Source organism: Nymphalis io, chromosome 2 (genome assembly GCF_905147045.1).
Source record: "Nymphalis io chromosome 2, ilAglIoxx1.1, whole genome shotgun sequence".
Lineage (NCBI taxonomy): Eukaryota > Metazoa > Arthropoda > Insecta > Lepidoptera > Nymphalidae > Nymphalis > Nymphalis io.
The window spans coordinates 12,674,935-12,689,819 of NC_065889.1; positions in this window are offsets into that span (position 1 = coordinate 12,674,935).

Sequence of the window (14,885 nt, forward strand, 5' to 3'; positions counted from 1 at the left end):
TTTTAATTATTGTTTAACGATTTAATTTTTATTGTTATATTTCAATCTTAATTAATAAACTTAATTTTTTAAAACGGTAATGTGCTTTATATAAAGGAAATTGTGTATATATAATGCAATGTCGTAATTAAAAGTCAATAAAACCGATTGAGAATTGACAAATTATATGAATTCAACTTCATGAAAATATTTGTTATAATATTAACATAAAGTTAATATTTACTAAAATTAAAATAAGTAAATAAAGAGATAGACTACGCACACTGGGGATTATTTAGTATTTTATAATGTATTTGCAACCTGGTGTACTTAGGCTTCCAATTTTTACGGCGATCAATTAAACGTTATAGAAGTTGATAAACAGCGTATAAATAATATATATAAAAAATAAAATATAATAAATTATTAAACATACTCCCATAATTGACATTTGACTGATAATGTGTCAAGATTTGGCCCTGGTCTTCTTGGCCAGAACACACACCACCTTTAGTGCTAGTTTACTATTATAAGGAATTAATGAATGAACGTATGTAAATTTTCATGGTGCTAGCCCCAGAAGTATGGACGTTGCGCTGATATGTCAGACGGTCAGTCATTCTTTTATGTATATATGTATATGTTAAAGTAACTACGATACTGCATAATTTATAATTATTTGAGCTGTGCTGTTGGTCATGTATTTTCAAGTTAATTACAGAGTTCTCAGCTCCGTTCATTAACTACATCGCCATCTTGCAACAGGCATCTTCGAAACTTTGTTCTTCAAAGCTGGATGTTAATTTCCTAACTGACGTTGTGTGATTCTTGTATGAAAGCAGTTTGTGGACTTTGCACACGTAGTTTCTTAAGAGCAAGCGTAGTATTTATTAGCTCTGCTCGAACGAGCCGGTATGTTTCAGTGCTAGAACAATCAGTTGACGCGAGAAGTTATAATAAAAAACAAACGAACGCATTTACACAAACGCTGAATAATGATGATGTATGACAATCGTTGATATCGTCTACGGCAGCCTTTCTCAAGGAATATCAGTATGGTGGGCTAATACCTCATTTCCTTCTGAGAAGGTTTAAAGAGATGAAAATCTGTAAATAACAGCCTGTGAATGTCCCACTGCTGGACTAAGGCCTCCTCTCCCTTTTTGAGAAGGTTTGGAGTTTATTTCACCACGCTGCTCCAATGGGGGTTGATGGAATACACATGTGGCAGAATTTCAGTAAAATTAGATATAACCTGCATATGTCTATCCTCACGATGTATTCCTTAACCATAAAGCACGAGGTAAATTATAATCACAAATTAAACACATGGTAATTTAGTGGTGCTGCCCGGGTTTGAACCCACGATCATCGGTTAAGGTTAACACGAAAATCTGTAGCATGTATATTTCAACAAATGCAGCAAGTACGGCCTTTCAATTAAAGAAAACCAATTCGTACAAATAGACTTTCTTTCCTGCGAAAATGAATAACAAATAACGAATTTTATTTTATTTTTTTTATTTTATTTATTTATTTTAAGGACCACTAGTAGCTACTACATGTTTTAATGACAAATGTAAAACAATTTAGTGAAAATAGCTAACATGTGAAGCTTTTTAAAGTAGCCACAACAATTACAATATTTGTTTTAAAAATACATTAACACATAATTATAGCAACATGAGTAGAAAGATTAAAAAAAAAAAGTCCAAATTGGTACAAATTAAAGATCATAAAAAAAATAAACATGCACTTAATAAAATTAAAATTAATAACACAAATAGTTTGAAATTGATATAGGTAAAAATTAAAATTAAATAATTCATTAAATTCATGCAAAGTTTACGTTACAAAAAAATTACTAAAAATATACTAATTAATACAAAATAAAATTAAGATAACATTATTTATTATTTATTTATTTATTTATTATTTATTTGCATCTCTCAACAATTCTAGCGCCCGTTTACGATAAATCATGGCAGAGTCATTAAAAATATCTAGATATTGACAAAAACCATTGTACAACCATTGTACAATCTAGGCATTGGTGCATTACATCCTAATTTCGTTTTTGATATTCTGACATCAAAAGTGCCCAGAAAACTACGAACATTGCGCCTTGGAATACGATAGTATATCTTTTCAAGTAAGTAAGTACAGTCGATCTCGTTACGAATTATCTTAAATAGGAAAGAGAGATCTAATAATAAAAAAGAGATTGCTGTAATTTTTATTAGATTTATTGTATGAGGTTTTTTTGTTTCTGGATAGATGATATACAAATCGCTTCTGTATTCTCTCTATACGCAGACGATGTACATTGTAACAAGGATTCCACACAACACTACCGTACTCCAGTACACTACGCACGTAAGCGTTATAGATTATTTTTTTCGTGTTATTCGTGAAGTGTTTACCATTTCTAATTAAAAATCCTAACGTTTTGGAACTTTTCGTAATTATTTTATTGAAGTGCGGGACAAAAGTAAGCTTGTCATCAAAAATGACACCCAAATCACTTATTTCAAAAACTTCCTCCAACTTGATGTTATCAATGCTATATATTGTTTTGATTATATTGAGCTTCCGCGTAAATTTTATATGCTTGCATTTACTGACGTTTAATTCCATTTTATTATTTTTACACCAATTATATATAGCATTAATATCCGCCTGTAAGAGCTCTGAGTCAGCTAAGTTGTTTATTACTTTTGTTAATTTTAAATCGTCCGCAAATAAAAATACTCTACTATAATGTACCGTATCGCAAATATCATTAATGAAGATATTAAAGAGCCAAGGTCCTAAGTGTGACCCTTGAGGAACCCCGGAGCAGGCTTTATATAGACTCGAGCTAAAACCTTTTAAGACAACAAATTGTTGTCTATTGTATAAATATGATTTGAACCACTCAAGCATATTACCATTGAATCCGTACTTGCTTAGTTTTAAGAGTAAAATATCGTGCGAAACTTTGTCGAAAGCCTTGGTTAAATCGGTATAAATTGCGTCAACTTGCTTGTGGTTATCAATAGCTGGCACAATGAATTCACTGTACGAAACAAGATTTGATGTTGTAGATCGACCCTTTATAAAGCCATGCTGGTTATTATTATTCATTTGCTTTACATGACATTCTAGATATGGGTAAACTATTGCTTCAAATACTTTGGCAAAAGTGGAAAGTATGGAAATCGGTCTATAATTCTCAATGCACTCACTACCCTTGGACTTATATACTGGTACGATCCTAGCTATTTTCCACTTATCGGGAAAAACACCTGAGCGAAGTGATTCGTTGTATAATAAATATAAAGGGAAACTTAGTACCCATGCACATTTAGAAATAAATATAGGAGGGATATTATCATAACCTGTCCCTTTAGTTGTATCAAGTCTTTTTAAGTATTGATAAATCTGTCTTCGCGATATTACAAAATTAGTGAACGCTCCAAAGTCATGTTTACATTGATTACTATAAGATGGTAATGTATATGAACTTTGAGATTGTGTGTAAACAGAAGCAAAATACAAGGCAAATTCGTTACAAATTTCTGATCCCGATTTCATTACTTTTTGTTTGTAAGTCATTATGCCTGGGAGTGCGGTACTATTATCTTGTTTGCCCTTAAGGTATGACCAAAAATATTTAGGATTTCTTCTAATATTTTCTTCAACAATTTTAATGTAATTATTGTAGCAAATTTTCGAAAAATCTGCACAACGTTTGCTCAAAAGACGTAATGAAATTTCATCAAGTGGGTTTTTATATATTTTGTATTTATTTAAAAAAACTTGTTTCTCTTTATATAAATTTATCATTTCCTTAGTGAACCATGGAGGATATTGTTTACCTTTTTGTTTCTTTTTTGGTACATATTTTTCGATCAATTTGTTCAAAATTTTATAAAATTTATCGATCATTAGGTTTATTGACTTACAATTACAAAATTCGCTTAACCAATTGATATTATTTAATTCTGAAATTATACTTACGTAGTCAGCTTTAAAATAGTTCTTCTTATCACCAATAACATTACTTTTTAAAGAAGTTCTTGATGAATAAGAAACTAATATATCTAAGGGAGGATGGTGGTGATCTGGAGGCACTATTGGCAAAATAGACTTTGTGACTTTATGTCTAATATTACTTTAACTTTTTCAATTAAGAAAGATAACAATGTTTTTGTTAATACTTACAATGATATGTTATTTTTTAATCTATATACACTCTTAAAAAAAAGTATTTAATTTGATTGAGATGAATTTGGAATGTTATCAGGTCGTTAATATTACTTTCGCCGGTTTCTGTTCCGTCCCTCCAAGGAGGTGTTGTCTTTCAAGCTTAATTACCGCATTCTTAACGGAGACTAACGAACTTCGTAGGATACATTATAGGGGGCGCACGTGTGTGCGCAAATAACACCGAATCACAAGTTTTACATACGTACTGGCGCGCAGGTATGTAACACCACCTATACAACCAAAAACCTTAATATATCAATGAAACATCTAAATTAAATGGTTTTTTGGATGATTTATAATATCTTTAAACACAGATAATATCTTTATTAGAAATGATAATATGAGTTTTTACATACTTAAATCCACGTGATAGACTTTTACCCATTCAGATCATCGCTGAATATAATAGATAAAAATATTTAGAATATAATTATGTTATACTAGAAATAGAACAAGTGTTAATTCATTTATGTTATATTAAAGCAAAGCGTTAAAGTCAAATAATTTGTATACATCACTAGAGTAGAGATAATTTAATGTCTAGACAAAGTAGAGGTTGCTTCACTCATTGTTAATAATCCTAAGTAATATTAATAACAGTTATATAATCATAAGCGTCTTAGAATTTAATTCAACCGTGTGTATATATTTACGAAACACAAATCCGAGCGGCTCGGACACATTCAACTTTGCTTTAACGTTGGATTAATTGAGATTAAGCCGTAACCGATTGGATATAAGACTCAAATTCATTTATTTAAATGTAAAGCAAACATTTCGAGTAAAGGCCTTAATTAGTAGTAGTTGGGTACATACGTCAGAAATGTTTACGTCATAAATTATACACGTAAGAGGCTAACAACTTGATATTATTTAGCTACGGGTATCGCTAGAGGTCGTCCTAAGCTCAGGTGTTTTATTTGATAATATATGCCTCGGCTATACTTATATAGATGTAGAGTCGAGACGGCATACAAAATGATAATCCATACGTAGACATTTTTTTCATTTTGTAGTGATAATTTTCCTTTTCCGAGCCGTTGGTATTTTATTTTTTTTATAGTATAGGTAGGCGGACGAGCATATGGGCCGCCTGATGGTAAGTGGTCACCATCGGCCATAGACATTGACATCGTAAGAAATGTTAACCATCGCTTACATCGCCAATGCGCCACCAACATTAGGAACTAAGTCCCTCGCGCCTGTAATTATATTGGCTCACTCACCCTTCAAACCGGAACACGACTATACCAAGTATTGCTGTTTTGCGGTAGAATATCTAATGAGTGGGTGGTACCTACCCAGACGAGCTTGCACAAAGCCTTACCACCAGTAAATGTAATTATTTCTATATTATATAATTAGCTAAAATATTAGAATGGGCAAAGCCAAAACGGTTCGTTATCGTTTTCTACACAATTATCAACAGTCTCCAATTTTCTCGGTAGTTTTTACGAGCTAGATTAGATTACCGTCGAATTTAACCAAAGGGTTATTAGTGCTTATTATTTTATATCAAGTTTTAATTCCTTATATACTTTACAAATGTTAGTACTTAGACAGGATTTCTAAACGTGTTCACTTAATATAAGTTGTATTATTATATTAAAGGTTATAAATTGATTAACAATCTAAGAAATAGTACTAAATATTTTTATAAACAAAGTTCTATATTCTTCTCTAAAAATCTACGTCCTGAAGAATAGGTATCACATAAAATATTTTATAACTTAATTAATACATTATATATATATAGCTTAACACATTCCCTTCCATAAGGGCTTTCATTATTGCCACGATTCCACGTGATCACAATTTCAATTATAATTATTTTTAGTTTGATATATATTAATTATTCTCCACTTTTTAAAAATGATATTTTATTAAATTGTCAGTGATACATGTTTTTTTAATCGCATATAATTGCACTACGCCTGTTTGAAACTTATTTCTATTTTATTACTTAACCAGTTCTCTGTTCTTAATATAAACATATCTCAACTTATATATATTGTATGGAATCGAAAATGTTACATGCCAGTATTTATGAAACAAATAAAACCTCATTAAACATAAATCCCACAAACAAAAAACGTATACATATGAAGTATGAAAATATCAACTTACCCTTTTAACTCCGATCGTCTAGAAGCGAGTCTAAGCTAAAATCCTGAACCAGACAGATTTCATTAAAACGTCCCTTAACTAAGCTGAGTAAAAAAGTATCTCAGTTCCGTTGGTTCAAACGAAAATTTTTCATAAACTTCCTCAAGAGTGAATTTTATAATAAAACTAACGAATACCGACTTCCATCAAGCGCAGCGGAGAGTTTAGACGGAAATAAAATAAAAAAAGGGAAATTTAGACGAAGTGCACACTTGTTAGAAAATTTCACGAATGCTTCATAACCTCGTTTCATTAGAGACGTAGAATGTCTGTGTTTTAACAACTTTCATAAAGTGCACCTGTGTGTTATGTTATATTAAACAAGTTATCCGTGACTTGTTCCAGTGGTTAGAACTTGAATCTTAACTGATTATTTTTGATTCTAATCCGGGCAAGGAAGGAGAGCATGTGATTACATGAAAATTCAGTTTTTTATGTTCATTAATATCGTACTGGCGGTGAAAGAAAACACCGTGACGAATGAAAATCTTCCACATTCCAATCAAAATTAGCTCCGAACCTTCGTCTCCAAAAGAGAAGGAATCTCAACCCAGCAATGGTACATTTACAGGCTACGGTATTTTTAGCTTTAGATTACATATACATGAATGAATTTAGGATACAAAGGATTCCAACTACGTCTTGTATATTTTGTATGAAAAATTATCATGATAGATAACCTTCACATCACTATTCAATACAACACACCTGAGAAACTAACAATGAATGTCAAGAAAAATACAGTCCGCTACATAATAGACTGGACTTCATCAATATTGAACTATCTTAAATAAATAATATAATAGATTTGTAACGCTAATATTTGTATGGATTTTTTAAACAGGTATGCAGACTGGTAAATGTGTTGTAAATGGTCACCATTACCCATTGACATAGGCTCTGTGAGAAATACTTAGCAACTTGTTATGTCCCTCGTTTCTGTAGTTACACTGGCTTACTTACTATTTAAACCAAAATATAACTGTTAATTTTCATATCCTAAGAATAGAGCCCTATTACCGAGCCTATGCCATGTATATGTCACAGGGTCTTATTTTTATCATGGTATCCTTCATGGGCGAGCCTGTCTTACAATTATTACTAAAAAGCTGTTCCTATAACAGCATGAAATCGCAATTATGTAATAATAATATGGTCAGACCAAATCGTATGTCGAATAAAGTTTGAAAATATTAAAAGTTTCCAATAATATCGATAACAACATGTAAACATGAAGTGCTTAGAAGTTTCTTCTTCTCGTTCGGCAACTCTTCAATCGATTCTTTTCATCACAAGTTTAATAAGTAGGGCAAACAATCGAGACACTTTTGAGCTATAAATGCAAATATATCGTTTTCATTATATATGAACGACACGAGATTTTACCCAACTACATAAATAAGTTGGATGTTGTATTTATATTGTTTTTATCTTTTGGTAATATGTTAGGAATACGATTATTCTGAAACATATATTTTTTTTGCGTACAAAGCAAATAAATCACATCAAATAAATAAAAATAAAAAGCGATAAATTCAAAACGCTCAAATACGCCGTCATTCCTTCCTTTTATGAAAGTCAACTATAGTAGATAAATATTAAATAAACATGTTTTTAAACATAGGAAGCCGGGCGGTCAAATCAGACATCTGATGGTATATGGTCACTTAAAGACGTTGACGCTGATACAAATATTAACCATTCCTTAAATCGTCAATGCGTCACCAGCCTTTGGAACTAAGATCTAAGAGCTCGTGTGTCTGTAGTTATACTAGTTCGCTCTCTTTTCAGACCTGAACACAATAATACTAACACAATAATGCTGTTTAGCGGTAGAATATCTGATGAATAAGTGGTACCTATCCTACTTAGGGGCTTGCAAAAAACTCTACCATCAAATGAATACCTATGAAATCTTGAATATAATTAATAAAGTGCAGATCTATCTGTTATGCTTATACACAGTCAGTACCTAATTAAACAAAGTACGGAAATATAACTAAGAGCTAAAATTTAATAAAATCTAAAATAATTTACTATCTGACAGCCTTATGTAACAGCTAATATTGTTTTTGGGTAATAAATTATAAAGGGACTTATTTATAAATAAGAGTAATAATGCTATATCCAAATTAATTATCCAAAGTCTCGAGGATAATCCAATAGTGGAGTATAATTAAAACGCCGTGCAAGGCCAGAGTTCTTATTATACTTATTGAAGAATATGTTAAATAGCGATTGATTGTATAATTACGGCGTGCCTGCTGTTATGTTGTTTTGTAAGAAACTTTACAAAATCCTTTATATTTATTATAAGAATTTAATAATGAATTTTATTTCTAGATTAAAGAAAAAACAATGTTAAAGTTTTAATATCATCGTTTATTTTGGTAATTATTTACTATAGTAGTAGTAAGAATCTAAAAATGACTCACCGCTGGGCTAAGTGCCATTTAAACAGAAGCTTATGAACTAATTCCATCAAACCATGGTGAATACATGAGTTTTATCTGACACATTCGATTCCTCACGATGTTTTCCTACACGGTCGAGCACGAGATGCTTGCCGCGCTTGAACCCGCAATCTAAGATAATGTTCTAGCCGTTCTAGTCATAGCAGTTCTTTAAAGTTTTCATTATTATCGTAAAGCAGTGGAAACAGTTATTCTAGCGCTAGTTGCACACGTTTAAAAGCAGTCGATTTCGAAGCATGGTTGAGCGATGGAGACGGATTTTGTCGGGCTTAAAAGCTTTAACTGTTTCCAAGGAAAATACGAACCGTGTGAAAATACATTTTCGAACTATTAAATTAACTCTTTAACATGTGACTAAGTGAGAATATAATCTATTCCCATTAGTTAAAAGACCGATTTTAATTAAAGTGTGATAATCCTGTTCGGCTTCCTGAAGTCGAACTGATTACACAAATACAGTGATTAATTGTAGTTAGTTAACATAATTATAATTATTCTTTATAATATCCTACTACCGTTTACCTTTCAATATATTTTTTTGTCTATTAAAAGATATAGAAGAGAAAGAGAAACAAAATTTTCAAAAAATATTTTTGGAATTTTATTCCCCCGATGTACCCCTTCGAATAGGAAAAAACATTATTTTGCTTCTGTCTTTGTAAGGCTTAAGATTTTTCTTTAATTTAATGTATATACTACATATAACACTTACATACATGTCTAGTTTTACACCTAGTATATATGTAGGAATGTAATATGTATATGAAAATGAATATTCCTTTTTACTACATTGGGTATTACTATCACTATATGGGTTCGTTTATAATTGACCGGTTCAGTTAAAACCTCGGACATTTATATTTTGACATTTTTAGTGTGGGATTCCCCGTGATTGATTCAAAGCCAAACAAGATATGAGCGTTGAGGCGGGAGTGAACATCAAAATTGATGTTTATGAAGAGAACTATTAAATTAAAAAAATATATGAATATGGAAATAATCGATAGTATTATTTATTTAACAAAAATAAAAAAAATATTTTCGTTAGTGTAATGATTAAAATATTTTAGCGTACGATCTAGAGCGGTGAAGAGGATTTACGTCACAATAAAATGTCATGCCGTTTGCCGTCGCGGCATACGAGTCGGTCTAACTTAGTCGCCCACAAGGCGTGCCAATAGATGTTTCCCGATAAAAAAAAGCTTCATCGTTTGTCTCGAATACACAAGTGGGATCTACCTAGATAATAATTACATACGACGATCGATGTTAAAAGCCGCGCGCTGGATTAGGCGAGTTAATAGTCATTTAATTCATTTTTAATTGGCAGAAATGTAAGCATTTATCGTGGACAAAAGAATTGCAAGTATTTAAATGATTTAATGAAAACTATTTTATTATTATTATTAATAATAATAATACATTATTTCAGACAACATATAAGATGTTATTGGTTATTGGTATTTTTAAATTTTGTATATATTCACACTATTTTTAAATTAATTAATTAAAATTCGACAAGCCAGAAAGTCTTACTTCTCTACCTACCAAAAGTGAAGTTAACTACAAGTAAGGTGGTATCAAGAACCTCTCAACACATTTGCAATCGTATATCACTTATTAAAACTTTTTAGTGAAGGTATTTAAAAGAAGAATTTTAACTTAAGAAAAAAATTTAAGATGCATTGCATGCCTGAAATTGTCTAGTAAAAATGATAAATGCGTGATACCTCTCATAACTAATTCTATCGCTAAATATCACTCAGTATTGTTATGTTCCGTATTAGAGACTGAGTGAGCATAATAAATTTTTAGTTACCAAGTTTAGTGACGCATAAACGATGTAAGGGTTGGTTAATATTTTGTTACAGTGACGATGTCTACGGATGAGAACCACTTACCAAAATATGGCCATACTAGTCAACCTATTATGAATAAAAAATTATTATATATATATCATACAATTATTGTTAATTACGTGGTATTTTGGTTTCGCATATTTGTGTACATGTTCGTAATCTATTTTCAAATCAAGGGTATTATTCTTTAACAATATATTAGTTTTATTGAAACTCAAAGATTTTTTTTTGTGATTTGAATTATTTTGCGTAACTACGCCCAATTTTAAAATATTATTTCATAGTGAAACCTTGTTACAAAACTTGCCAGTTACGAAAAATATTTCATGATGTGATGGTCTTATAATTAATGTGATATCTGCTTGCTTTACTACAATTGTATTGCTTTCCTCGGAGGAGCTCTTCATCTAGTGAATTCTATGTGTTTTATCGTTCGGTCCAATTCAAAATATTACAGTTTTATCTTGTCACTTTAGTTTATGACAATTTACATTCTCAAGCTAATTAATCTCTTAGTGATTTTTTCTTTTTTTTAATCGATTTTATTTCTTTTGTTTTGATAATAAATCTGACTTATGTAACTTTTTTTTTAAAAATTTATAATAGATAAGAATTATTTACCTTAAAGCCTTAAATAAACACAAATTAAAATTAAAAATACCTACTGTGAAAGTCGACCGCGTGGAATGGTGGCAAGAATGCTAGCAGCATTTCCTCTGGGCGAAAAATGAACTGTCTATAGCATTGGGTAGCACTTTTCTCATTAAATGCAAGAATGTATGTATATGATTTTACTATATAACAAAATAAAATTACTTTTTTGTACTTAATATTAAGTTGTTTTTTTTTAAGTTTCGAATATCCATTGGATTCGACTAAGAAGTAGCAATTTTGTAAGCCAATTTGTATATCAAAATATCAAAAACGCCTATTGAAATAATCAATTTTGTTCAAAAGAAACATCGCTAACGCCCGTCACTTGTTAATTTGAAGAATAAGAAAAGCGTACCAAGAAGTAAGAGTACTGACAGTAAAACAACAGTTGAAACGTTTCCCTTATTACAACATAAATAATAAGGCAAGTCGTATATTTTAGTTCTCATGAATCGGTGCAAACGAAATCAGTACTTATATCATTTGGTATTACGACTAATTTGGTATAGCACGATAAGCAGCCAAGTCTTTATGTTTCATTTGTTCAGCGTTAAATTGAATTTTAAACTTTTAATGCCAGTTTGAAAAAGCGAGACATCGAATTACCTAGATTTTATTACATTGTCTCTGTTTATATGTTTATTTTGATATTTAATTCGAGTTTTTTTATTTGTTTGTTATTTCGAAGTGATTGGTTGGAAATGTTTATTTTATATTCTAAGGGCGATGTACAGTTTAGTAGCTTAGTAACTAGTATATTAGAGACCACCTCGTTGGTTTATTGGCTTCCGAGATCCCGAAGATAACGACGTCATGGGTTCAAACCCTAATTTTTTTTTTTTTTTATAGAATAGGAAGGCGGACGAGCATATGGGCCACCTGATGGTAAGTGGTCACCAACGCTCTTAGACATTAGCATTGTAAGAAATGTCAACCATCGCTTACATATCCAATGCGCCACCAACCTTGGGAACTAAGATTTTATGTCCCTTGTGCCTGTAATTACACTGGCTCACTCACCCTTCAAACCGGAACACAACAATATCAAGTATTGCTGTTTTGCGGTAGAATATCTGATGAGTGGGTGGTACCTACCCAGACGAGCTTGCACAAAGCCCTACCACCAGTAATTTGGCACAATAAAAAGTTATTGGGTTTTTCTATCGAAGAATCTCAGTAGCTGCCTGGAGTCTGGAAGTTGGAAGTGTGTATATTCTCTTGGCTCGGAAAGCCGTTGGTCGTACGCCTCAACTCTTTCCGGTTGCGTCGGATTGCCCCAACGGATTGTGAGAGTTAGGGAAAAAATGCATCTTTGATAGCGCAAAAACGTATGCATTTTATTATGCCCTGCGCAGTTGGCTAATCTCTCTTGAGATTGGTCGCCGTGGCCGAAAATGGACACCACAACACATCATCAGAGAACTAGTTTTGATATAATTCTGAAACATATCGATCGTAGCAGCCGTTCTGTGACTAGGCAACTGTGAAGGAGATTATAGAACAAAAGTGGTTAGTAAGGAATATAATACTGCTAACTTTCGAAAGGCAAACGTAGTGTAGGACGCCCTGTGACAAGATGGGCCGACGATTTAAAAAAGGTGGCAGGTTCGGGATGGATGCGGACTGCTCAAGATCGGGATGGTTGGCGTTCTATGAAGGAGGCTTTCGTCCAGCAGTGGACGGCAAAAGGCTGAAAAAAAAAAAAAAAAACTTTCGAACACAGAGTTACTATCTATTGACGATTTCCTGATAGATGAGCCGTACAAATTTTATTGTCACGCCACTAAAATATCTTTAAACATTTTCATAAATTAAATTTTTAGTTCATTATGATATGCTAGCAAGATTCGATAAACGAAATCTTATTCAATTTAATCTTCTGTAGAATTACATATGTATTATGTTGAATTCAGAAATGGTACAGTAACAGCCTGTGAATGTCCCACTGCTGGGCTAAGGTCTCCTTTCTCTTTTTGAGGAGAAGATTTTAGGAGCTAATTCCACCACGTTGCTCCAATGCGGGTTGGTGGAATACACATGTGGCAGAATTCCAGTGAAATTAGACACATGCAGGTTTCAATTATAATTACAAATTAAGCACATGAAAATTCTGTGGTTTGAACCTACAATCATCGGTTCAAATTTACGTGTTCTTACTTTGGCCATCTCGACTCGAATTCAGAAAATATTTCGTAAATTACTTTTAGCTGATACTCCACGTTCTTTCATTGTTGGTATTATTGAGATTAATGCACAGTTGAAATTGATGCAGTTGTTGCCAGAATCTATAGCTTCTATTTTAATTTGGAAGTATCAAGGTGCTGGAAACTCGATTTTTCAATATTGATTATTTTTATACTTTATGAGTTTTTTTTTCGTGCATCAAAAATAAGACATTAACAATTTTATAAAGTTAAATCTTAATAAGCGTTAATAATATATATAGATTTATAAAAATAAAAGCAATTTATTAATACATCAAGCCTTAAATACATACAAATAGAAATAAAAAATAGCTACTGTACAAATCATGACCGCGTTGAATGGGTAGCAAGAATGCTAGAAGCATTTCCCCTTTGAAGCGCAATTTCAATTCTCTGGGCGAAAACGAACGTAAATAATCTTATTATTTATATAATATAATATATATATCATGTTTGTTTACTGTTTGTTTTTATTTCGATAGAATTATCGCTATTATTGTACTTTATAATATAATATGTTTGTCTTTTATGTGTTCCTAAGCTATTAATCAAATAGTGATAAAATTTTGTGGAGTTGTTCTACGTTTGCATGAAATGATTCCTAAAAGAACAAAAATGTTTTTTTTTGTATGTTTGCTCTTTAATATTTAAACGTTTTACATTGAACTTTATTCTACTTCCGTAAAGCCGGGGTTGATAGCTAGTTAGATTCAAGTCTCGTGTTAATGTATCACCAACAGATAAGAATTGTTACATATATATATATCATAAATAGGAATGGATGTCTTATTGATTTTAATTCAGGATATTAAATATTATAAAGTGTGCTAATTATTTCGTTTGAAAGAAGAAGTGGTTAATTAATTTTTAAATCCCAATCGATGGAGTTTTACATTCAATTTAATCCTGCAACTTGAGGATTTAAAAATGCGTATGAGAGGCTACTTGAATGAAGTATATTTATATTTTATGATAAAATAGTAAAAGTCATACAATAAATGTTTTAAATACTCATATTTTTATAGATTACTTACTTTGTGGTAATGCTCTGTGCTAACCAGGGGACAATTCTACTAACGAATTGTCACATTATCGCGATCAAATCGACGCGATTGCCGCAATGATCGTTGCCGTTTTTTCCGTTTTCCTGTTCTTTAATTTAATTAACGACTATTGCCATAAAATTTAACAATTACGTTTGATTTTGACAAAACGGTATATGTTAATAAAGTATCGGTTTGGTTCCGATTATAATAAATACAGATGATTCAAAGTTGGATCGGAATAGAATCGTACTC